The sequence below is a fragment of the Priapulus caudatus genome, unplaced genomic scaffold (genome assembly GCF_000485595.1).
Source record: "Priapulus caudatus unplaced genomic scaffold, Priapulus_caudatus-5.0.1 Scaffold2699, whole genome shotgun sequence".
NCBI lineage: Eukaryota > Metazoa > Priapulida > Priapulimorpha > Priapulimorphida > Priapulidae > Priapulus > Priapulus caudatus.
The window spans coordinates 1-10,080 of NW_014579760.1; the positions used below are offsets into that span (position 1 = coordinate 1).

General features: G+C 46.6%; 1 protein-coding gene across 2 annotated transcripts in view; it reads left to right on the forward strand.

Annotated features, from left to right (window-relative positions):
- The first annotated feature begins 1,377 nt into the window (after positions 1 to 1,377).
- LOC106818970 (beta-1,3-galactosyltransferase 6-like) overlaps positions 1,378 to 10,080 on the forward strand; it is a 22,650-nt gene continuing 13,947 nt past the window's right edge. The window contains exon 1 of one of the 2 annotated variants that reach the window (XM_014823636.1): positions 1,378 to 1,656. The gene's annotated coding sequence lies outside the window, so the exon portion shown is untranslated. The remainder of the gene's footprint in view (positions 1,657 to 10,080) is intronic. The other variant, XM_014823635.1, reaches the window with a different exon arrangement.

The window sequence follows — 10,080 nt, forward strand, 5'->3', positions numbered from 1 at the left end:
GTAGCACTTGTAACTATGGTGCTTGTAACTGTAGCACTTGTAACTATGGTGCTTGTAACTATAGCACGTGTAACTATGGTGCTTGTAATTGTAGCGTGGTAAATATCACATATTGATATACAAACAGTGATAAGTAACAGTCTTCTAAGCGGTGATAACAACAGTTTATTCTAAGTACTAGCCATACCCGTCCATGCCTGTTAGGTGGTCAAAACTAAAAAAATAATAATATTAACACATATAAGATCCGATAGGTGGCGTCGTGTTTTCGTGCTGTTGTGACGTTGCTATGCAAAAATTTCCCACTATTTTAATGTTTTTGAAAGTGGAATGTGAAAAAAATGAAACTGAAAAAAAAGATAGCCCATGAAACGTGTCATGATCTGTAGAATGTTCGTACCAAGTTTGGAGAGGATCCGTTGAGCGGTGCGGAAACGTATAGCCGTCGCACACACACACACAGAAATTCCCCAATTTATAGTAAGATAGACAATCAAGCACAGTACAGCGCATTTCCATTATTAGTGCATTTCCATTATTATTTATTCTATCAGTATGCCTACGATGAAACACCGTATTACATAACTATGGTGCTTGTAACTATGGCCCCTGTAACTATGGCCCTTGTAACTATGGCCCCTGTAACTATGGCCCTTGTAACCATGGCCCTTGTTGTAACTACGGCTTTTTAGCTCATCTGACATAGTCAACGCACGCACGCACGTGTACGTACACACGCACGCACGCACGTGTACGTGTCGCTGCTTTCATGAGTGTTGAACGCAATCATACAAACGAAAATGTGGACACTATCACATCCCCCAGCACTCATCTAGACAGAGCTAGACGAGTCATATGGTTTAAATACAAGAGAGACGTCAGTTTGGTTCCTATCGGTATGTGCCGCACAGTGTGATTGGTTTATGCTAGGCACGCCCTTCAACAGCCAGCAGCCACGATGGCGTAGTGGATTTACACTGGAATTCATCAACATTTGCGTACGCAGGTGCTACGCTGCGTTGATGAATCGCACCTACGAGCTTTGCGTACGTACTTCGGAACTCGGTGTACGCAATACACTTTACGCAACGTTGATGAATCCGGCCCCTGGTTACTGTACTGTCCCAGGGTACTGCCGGAACGTACCCTGGGTACGGTCCGGTATACCGAAACGTACCCTGGTCACTATTTGCTATGGTGAGGGTTAGGGTTAGGGTTAGGGTTTGAGTTAGGCGACTCCACAGACTCCGTTAGTGGAGTAAGCGAGGTCGGTCCGGCATATTAGATAGTACCAGGGTACGTTCCAGTACACCGGACTGTATCTCAGCTATAGTATCTATGGTGTCAGGTGACATCGGGTGCTATAGTTATTTTGTTAAATCTTGATGTTTATTTAATTGTTTGTCAAATGTTGCCAAACATGCTTCCTATGTTTATTATGTAACTATGTATTTATTCCATGCCTCGAGAGGGTCCATTCAAGAAATAAAATCAATTTAATTCAATGCATAAAATGCTGTTGGACGGTGGCGCCGCCAGCGAAAGAGCGGTGCATTTTGGAATAAGTTTGGAGTGCGCATGTTCGGTTTTCAAGTGAGCATGCATAAAATGCTTAGTGTCAGAGCACTTTTGAATGTAAACAATAACTTATCAATGGTAGTTAACAAACGATCAGTATACTGTTTTAAAGTAATATTAAGATGATACGCAAATCCTGCGGCAACTGTACGCGGGCTATAGTACTAGAGCTAGATACGGTTGAGCTTGTTGTAATTCATAAGTCTGCACATAATTCTCTGTTTCTAACACTCAGCCGGCCAAACAGCCTAGGCAGCAGGCTAGAAAGGGGGAGATGAGCTCTACTGGTAAACGCAGCGATGCAGCCGATCAACGCGTCAGGCGCTGATTGTGTGCCATTGTTCGCGGATGAGTTGGCACATGCAGGGTGTCTGAAAATTGTTATAAGACTGTTTTAGGGAGACGACAGTCCAAGGAGGCAGCCGGAACGGAAGTGTTCAATTTGTGCACGGCACCCACATGCAGTGCAGGGCAGAAGCTTGATGAGTGGGAGGAAGAGGATCTAGATTGCCTCTAGCGCAGCTGTAGTAGTGTACTGATATTCAGTGAATTGTGCATTAATAATTTTCTACTTACAGATATACAGTAGAAAGCACAAGGTTAGTATGGCAACACAAGTTAACGGTGTGAATGGAGGGTGCAGTGTGCAGTGTAGTTGGATATTATATGCATTTACAGAAATGTGCAATTGGATGTTTGTCAGCGCGTTTTGAGAGTGCATGGCAGGTGTTATTGGTTGAGCGGGTGAGAAAGATGTACCAGTTGGTAAATAGTGTAAAATTGAAGTGCAGTCTGCTAGTATTATTATTTATGAGGAATTGGATAATGCTGTATTTATGATTAATCAACATTACGCGTGATTTAATATTGCTGGTAAGCATGAGGTTCTAGTATCGGGGCACGCATAAGTGCGAGGTGATATATGTTTAGCTATAAGGTGTAGGGAAATAATTGTTGGGTATAGGAGTGAACGGGATTAAAAGTACGAGAATGGGGAGCTAAAGGGGTTTAAGTATTAAATGTTTATGGTTAGGAAGGATGTTGTTTTAGTAAAGTGGCTGGCTATGATGATTAGATTTTGAAATGTGGGTATTACATAGGATTGGCGATTGTTGATTACATGTGTGCAGCACACAGTAATATTAAAAAAAGCATGGGTCTAGTGATATGCGGTTAGGAGAGAGCTACTGTCGGCGGTGGTTTCCAGATAATTGTTGCAGATGAAGGGTACATGATGAGAGGCAGAGGCGCATCGGACGAAATGGCTTCAGCTGACAGCAGTTTTGGACTAATATTTCGACGGACAGTTCAGACGCAGTCGGTAGCAACATTTTGCAAGAGGAGTGAAGAAAACTACCTTCATCACTATCAAGTGACTTCAAGTACTTCAGCAGAGAATATCAACGGCCAAATTCAAAGCAGAGCGCGACGATGCTCAAATTTGTGAGAACAATATTTGTTAACGACAAAAGACACTAATGGGTTTAGGCAAAAATATAATCAGTGGCTGGTGAACTTTTGGCAACCATTTGGAACATTATCGAAAAATTAAAATGCCAGCAGCAACATTTTGACATTACGGTTCCTACAATCATTATTGCATCGGCATCAGAAGAAGCAGCGCAGAGAATCAACATCAAGACCAGGGAGGACATCATAACATCTGTAATATCGTCCGAGGATCAAGATTAATTATATTGTATTGTATGTACATTTCATTGTGTTATTGTATGTGTTGTTGTATGTATTTCAGGTATGCGGTCTGCATTGGTGTATTGTGATATTAATGGTATTATGGTATATTTTGAGTTTTGGGGGTTTGTATTCAGGTTATGCAGTGCTGGTATTATTGAGTTGGTTGTGTTGACAGTGTTGAAGGTAAGTTTGTGTATTGTTTTTCTCTTTTCAAGCTTTTTCGTTTTCAGGGTTTTTAAGGAATTTTTGGTTTGCACAAGATGGTTAGCTTGGCAATTCGTCGTCAAGTATAAAAAAAAAGTTTTTATATCATTGTGGTCAGTGAAGGTTGTTGTTGGCGGGGCAGTGTTAAGCCATCAAAATTTGGATACCATGGTACTGGCTTTGGTAGCCGATAGGTAATTAGGTTGTGTTAAACCTATGTGAATAGTGTATTATGTGGGGAGGGGGGATGTGTTCAATGAAGCAGTTGATTGTAGAGCACAGTATGATGGAGCAAAGGAAGGAATTTATTTGATGTTGGGCTGCTATTTCGTCAGGGAACAGGTGGTGTGTGTGAGTGTGTGTGTGTGTTTAGATATGGGCTTGGGAGTTATCGTGCAGCGGGCCGAGACGCCCAAAAATTTTTTTTTTTAAGTGCACGGCCTCTGACCGAATGTATAACAAAGCTGGGGAATGGTCTCGATTTTAACCGTCTGGATCCCTAAGCTTTGATGAAAAGCCATGTTGTAGTTGCAGCAAACCTTGCGAATTTACCTGTTTTTTAATGGTGAAATCTGAAAAAATGACATTTCAAGTTACTTTGGGCTTATTTTAATGAAATCAACAAGCCTTATAGTTAATATATCATCTGATGGTTATATCAATGTATTTCATTGAAATAGATATGTAGTCAATGTAATTTGAGGCAGTTTTTAATGCTGGCTAAGGGGTTAAAGGGGCCTAAATTATATCCCAAATTTGGCATTTTTTGGCGATTACGACGCAAAATAATGTAGTTTTTGCACTTATTTCACCAATACATTGTTATCACTGTGTCGGGGGGAGATTTCTGACTCTATTTCATGGGCCTAGATGTGCTATTGATAAAAAAAAATTATTTCAGCCATGGTAAAGCGGGTACAACATGGTACATAATTAACCTTGTTTGGCAACAGACCTGAAAACTACTTTTTCCAGTTTACTTGCATATTTTTAATCAATCAAGCCGTGCAGATGTTTTAGAACTGATAGGTTTATTCAATGTTATTTTGGATTGAAATATAGATGAAGCAATGCAATTTATTAGGCAGTTTCTATGGGCTGTTAAGGGGGTTAAGGGCTACCCAAAAATATACCAAAAAAATCTGGCAAATTTTGAGCAGCAATAAAAGAAACTTTTCCCATGCATAACTGCCACCAATACATGGTGCAACAGTATCGATAGGTTTACCTGACTGAAGGCCTAGTGCCATCAGTATGGGTGTAATAAGCATTGATATAAATCAGTTGAAGCATGGTGAAGGGCTGGGTAGAACATTGGTGCATGAACCCTGTTAGCAGCAATGCTAAATGGTTAGCATAACACTATGGGCCATGACGTCAATAGCCATTTTTTGCAACACAAATCTTATGTGCCACTTCCTTCTTCTGGTAATGGTGTTTCTCGATTTTCACAGTCAGTAACAGTGAACAAGCGTCGATGCACTCTAGTCCGGCAAAGGAGAAGAGGACACTTTCCTCGCACATCCAAGCAGTGTTTGTCTGTGCAAATAGAGATGTGTAGTCTGCGAACTTCAACTGGAGCTGATCGCATTGAGTGAAGCATCGTCTGGTGTTATGCGCTCCATGCCATCCCAAGCGGACGCGAAACATGGCCCAACCGGTTGCGATGCAAACTCTTGGTTGGGGACTGTGAACTCCCCTGCACAAAATCGGTGTTGGTACTATTGCGGGCCTGCAAGGACATGTTTGTTGGAAGGGTCTTCTGTGGAGGAAGCATGGAATGCAGACTTGTTTGTCGTTGTACGCGGCATTGATGTACCGCAACTCATCAAGTGTGTCCATTTGCTTCTGCCATAGAGGAGTAGTGTGTAGCTAACGGGCTATCGTGCTGCTCTGCCTTTATGTCGTCCTCAATGGAATGGAGCTGGAGTTTGTCAGACTGTCCCAATGTTTCACCAGTTTTGAGTACGGGGGCCAGTTTTCTTTCGCCTATCCTGTTTATTGAAAACATGTGGTGTCGCATCCTGTGAGGGCCCCCATGAGCAGCAGGGAGACACGTCGCATATTGTTGGGGACAAGTTCATTCGCAATCTGTATGAAGCAGAGAATGTATCTTTCCTTTCCTGAAATGACCAGCAATAACATGTACACATAGTCGCAGGGCCAGTTGTCCTGCTGCTGACATAACGTAAAACGACAGCAAAGAAGCCAAGACAATCTGTGTTGTCAATCGCGGATCATGATCCCTATCATGGTTCTTTGATGAGTGGGCCAAGGCATGGCAGGACCATAGACGTGTATTCGCCTATCCTCCTGGGGTAGATTCATTCAAGCTGCGTAACCGCAAAAATATTTGCGTAAAATCTGTGTACGGCAATCGACGTTGGTTAGTTTGGGCGATTCATCACACAGTTATTTAGTAAATTTGCCGTACGATTTCGCTGTACGCAAGCGAGGGCCGTTTTAGGTGGCGATTCATCAAGCTAAAATTTAGCGTAAAACGGCTTTGGGCTTAAGCTTTTACACGAGCTGACGAGGTGCCGTAAACCATCGAATATTTCCGCAGGTGGTTTCGCAGGGCATACCGCAGCATATGCATTACTTTTATGAGAAAACATTATAAAATTACTACTCACTAAAAATAAATAAATAAATTACCATACTAAACACAGACCGGGACGGCGGCCCTTTGACGGCTTCTTTTGTCATAGCTTGGCATTGTTTCGTTATAAGCGAGTTCGTAGTTAGCCGTGTACGTGGCACACGCCGTGCGGCATTGTACGTGCAACACGCACGCAGCTTATACGTGCACACGCAGCACACGTGTAACGTGGCACACGCCACGCACGTGTACGTGCACCACGCACGCACCGTGTACGTGTACACGCGACGCACGCCGCGTGTACGATGTACACGCACGCACGCCGGTGTACGTACACACACGCCACGCACTGGCACGAGGCACGGCAGCGATGTATGTGCGATTGCACACCGCACGCACGTGTACGTACACAGCGCACGGCACAGCACATGTACGTGGACAGCACCACGCACAGCAATGCAGCATAAACGTGTACGTACGACACGCACGGCACGCACGTGTACGTGCAGCTGACGGCACGCACGCACCACGTGGCAACAATCACGCAGCGGTACGTGTAGGCGTGGCGCGACGGACGCGACGGCCCGTGTACGTACACAACGCATCGCACGCACGTTGTACGTGGCACACATACACACGCCACGACGTGCACGCATGCACGCACTACGTGGGCACCTGCACGCCCGCACGCATTGCACGCCACGTGTAGATGGTCGGGTTCGTGCACACGCACGCACGCACGCACGTGTACGTGCACACGCACGCAACGCACGGTACGTACAAACGCACGTAGTGAGTGCACACGCAGCGCACGCACGCCGTGTACGTACAGCATCGCACGGTCACAACACATGTACAGTGACACGCACGCACCACACGCACGCACGCACGTGTACGTGAGCACGCACGCGACACACGCCGCACGCACGGCACGCACGCACGTGTACGTAGCGACACGCACACCGGCACGCACGCACGGTGTACGTGCACACGCACGCACGTGTACGTGCAGCACGCACGCACGGCTGTACGGCACACGCGACGACACGTGTACGTGTACCACGCACGCACGCCCGTGTACGTGTACACGCACGCACGCGTCCCGTGTAGCGTAGCAGCACGCACGCACGCACGCACGCACGCACAAGATGTACGTGCACGACGCGACGCACGTGTACGTACAGCACGCAGACGCATGAACGGCACAATATACGTGACACGGCACGGCAACACAAGCACGCAGCGCACGGTGTACGTACAGCGACAACGCAACGCAACGTGTACGTGCAACAACACGCACGCACGCACGACGATGCACAAATACGCACGTACGTGTACGGTGCGCACGGACGCACATCCGCCGTGACGTACACGACGCACGCACCGCACGTGTACGTGCACACGCACGTAACGTGTACGTGCACACACACGCACGGCACGATGCACGCACGCACGCGACGTGTTACGTGCAGCTACGCAGCGCAGCGCGCGCTCGTGTATGTACAAAACTCAAGCACAGCACGCACGTGTACGGTGCACACATTAACACACGCAGCACGTGCAACCTGCACGCAACGCACGCCGACAGCGCAACGTGTACGTAGCAACACTGCGAAGACGGCACGTGTACGTACAAACGCACGTGTATGTGCACAGCGGCAACGCACGCACGCACCGTGTACGTACACACGCAGCGCAACGCACGTGTACGTGCAGCACATACACACGCACACGTGCACAAGCTGCACGCACGCACGTGGCACCTGCCACGCACGCACGCAGACCCCGCAAACGTGTACGTGCACCGACGCACATCTACGCACGCACAGGCGCACGTGTACGTGCACGTACGCAGCGCACGTGTAGCGTGCACACGTACGCACGCAACGTGTGAGCGTACAAACGCACGTGTACGTGCAGCCACGGTGGGCCACGGTACGCACGCCGTGTACGTACACGACGCAGCGCCACACATGTACGTGACAGCGCCACGGCACACACGCAGCGGCACGCAACGTGTAGCGTGACACGCACGCACACCACGCACGTGCAACGCACGCACGCACCGCCACGTGTAGCGTGCACACGCACACACGTACGTGTACGTGGCACATACGCAACGTGTACGTTGCACAGCACCGCACGTGTAACGTGCAGCCAACACGCGACGCACCACGTGCCACATGCACGCAAAAAGGCACGCACCGTGTTACGTACACACGCACGCACGCACGTGTACGTGAGTCCGGCTGCTTCCATGAAAGTGTTGAACGCAATCATACTAAACGAAAATGTGACACTACACATCCAGCAGCGACTCATCTAGACAGAGCTAGACGAGTCATATGGTTTAAATACAAGAGAGACGTCAGTTTGGTTCCTTATCGTAATGTGCCGCACAGTGTGATCTGGTTTATGCTAGGCACGCGCTTCAACAGCCAGGACCACGATTTGGCCGTAGTGGATTTACACTGGAATTCATCAACATTTGCGTAGCCGAGGTGCTACGCTGCGTTGATGATCGCACCTAGCGAGGCTTTGCGTAGCGTACTTCGAACTCGTGTACGCCTCACTTTACGCAACGTTGATAGAATCCGGCCCGCTGGTTACTGTAGTCTGTCCCAGGTTACTGCCGGAACGTACCCTGGGTACGGTCCGGTATATAACCGAAACGTACCCTGTCACATAACATTTGATATGGTGGAGGGTTAGGGTTAGGGTTTCGAGTTAGGGTTAGGGATTAGGGTTAGGGTTGAGTTAGGCGACTGCCACAGACGTGCCGCGTTAGTTGGACGTAAGCAGAAAGGTCGGTCCGGCAATATTAGGATAGTACCAGGGTACGTTCCAGTAGCACCGGACTGTATCTCAGCTATAGTATGCTAATGGTGTGCAGGTGAAATCGGGCTGGCTATAAGTTATTTTGTTAAACGTTGATGTTTATTAATTGTTTGTCAAATGTTGCAACATCGCTTTCACTATGTTTAGTTATGTAACTCATGTATTTCCATTTTTTAAAATTTCATGCTCGAGAGGGTCGCTTCAAGAAATAAAATGCTAATTTATTCAATGCATAAAATGCTGTTGTGACGGTGGCGTCCGCGCAGCGAAAGAGCGGTGCATTTTGGAATAAGTTTTGGAGTGCGCAATGTTTCGGTTTTCAAAGTGAGAATGCATAAAAATGCTTAGCTTAGTGTCAGAGCACTTTTGAAATGTAAAACATAACTTATCAATGTAGTTAACAAACGATCAGTATATCTGGTTAAGGTAAATATTAAGATGATACGAAATGCCTGCGGCAACTGTACGCGGGCTATATATAGAGGCTAGATACGCGGTTGAGCTTGTTGTAAATTCATAAAGTCTCACATAATTGCTCTGTTTGCTAAGGCACTTTCAGAACCGGCAAACAGGCCTTAAGGCAGGCAGGCCTAGATAAGACCATAAGCTCTAAGTACTATAGCCTCGCGATCGCTGCCGCAGGGCTATAGCACATATCTGCATGATGTAATGCTAAGGCTAAATGGTCACAACTGATGTGACGCAAAAATCTTATCCCCAAAACGTAAAACTGAATAGGGCTTTTTAACACTTATCTATCAGCAATAGGCATCTGCACCTATGCTTTTTTGAACACATCGCACTAACTTTAACACCAGGTATGTATGCATAGATATATATCCGCCAAAGTGCTTAGCACTGAAGAGTCACGCGTGCACACATAAGCAGAGCAACCGCATTTGAAAACAACACCAGTAGTGGCTAAGACTTTGAGGAATAACACATAAAATACCTGGTGTGTAAAGTTGTGAAAGTGGTTCAAAAAGATAGTGAGATGTCCATGGTTGATAGATAAGTGCTTAAAAAGCCCGATCATTTTACGTTTTGGGATAAATTTTTGGTCAGCATGCAGTTTGGACCATTTGCTTAGATTACATCTATGGCAGAAATGTGCTATAGCCCTGCGCAGCGATCCGCGGCTATAGTACTAGAGCTATGGTCTA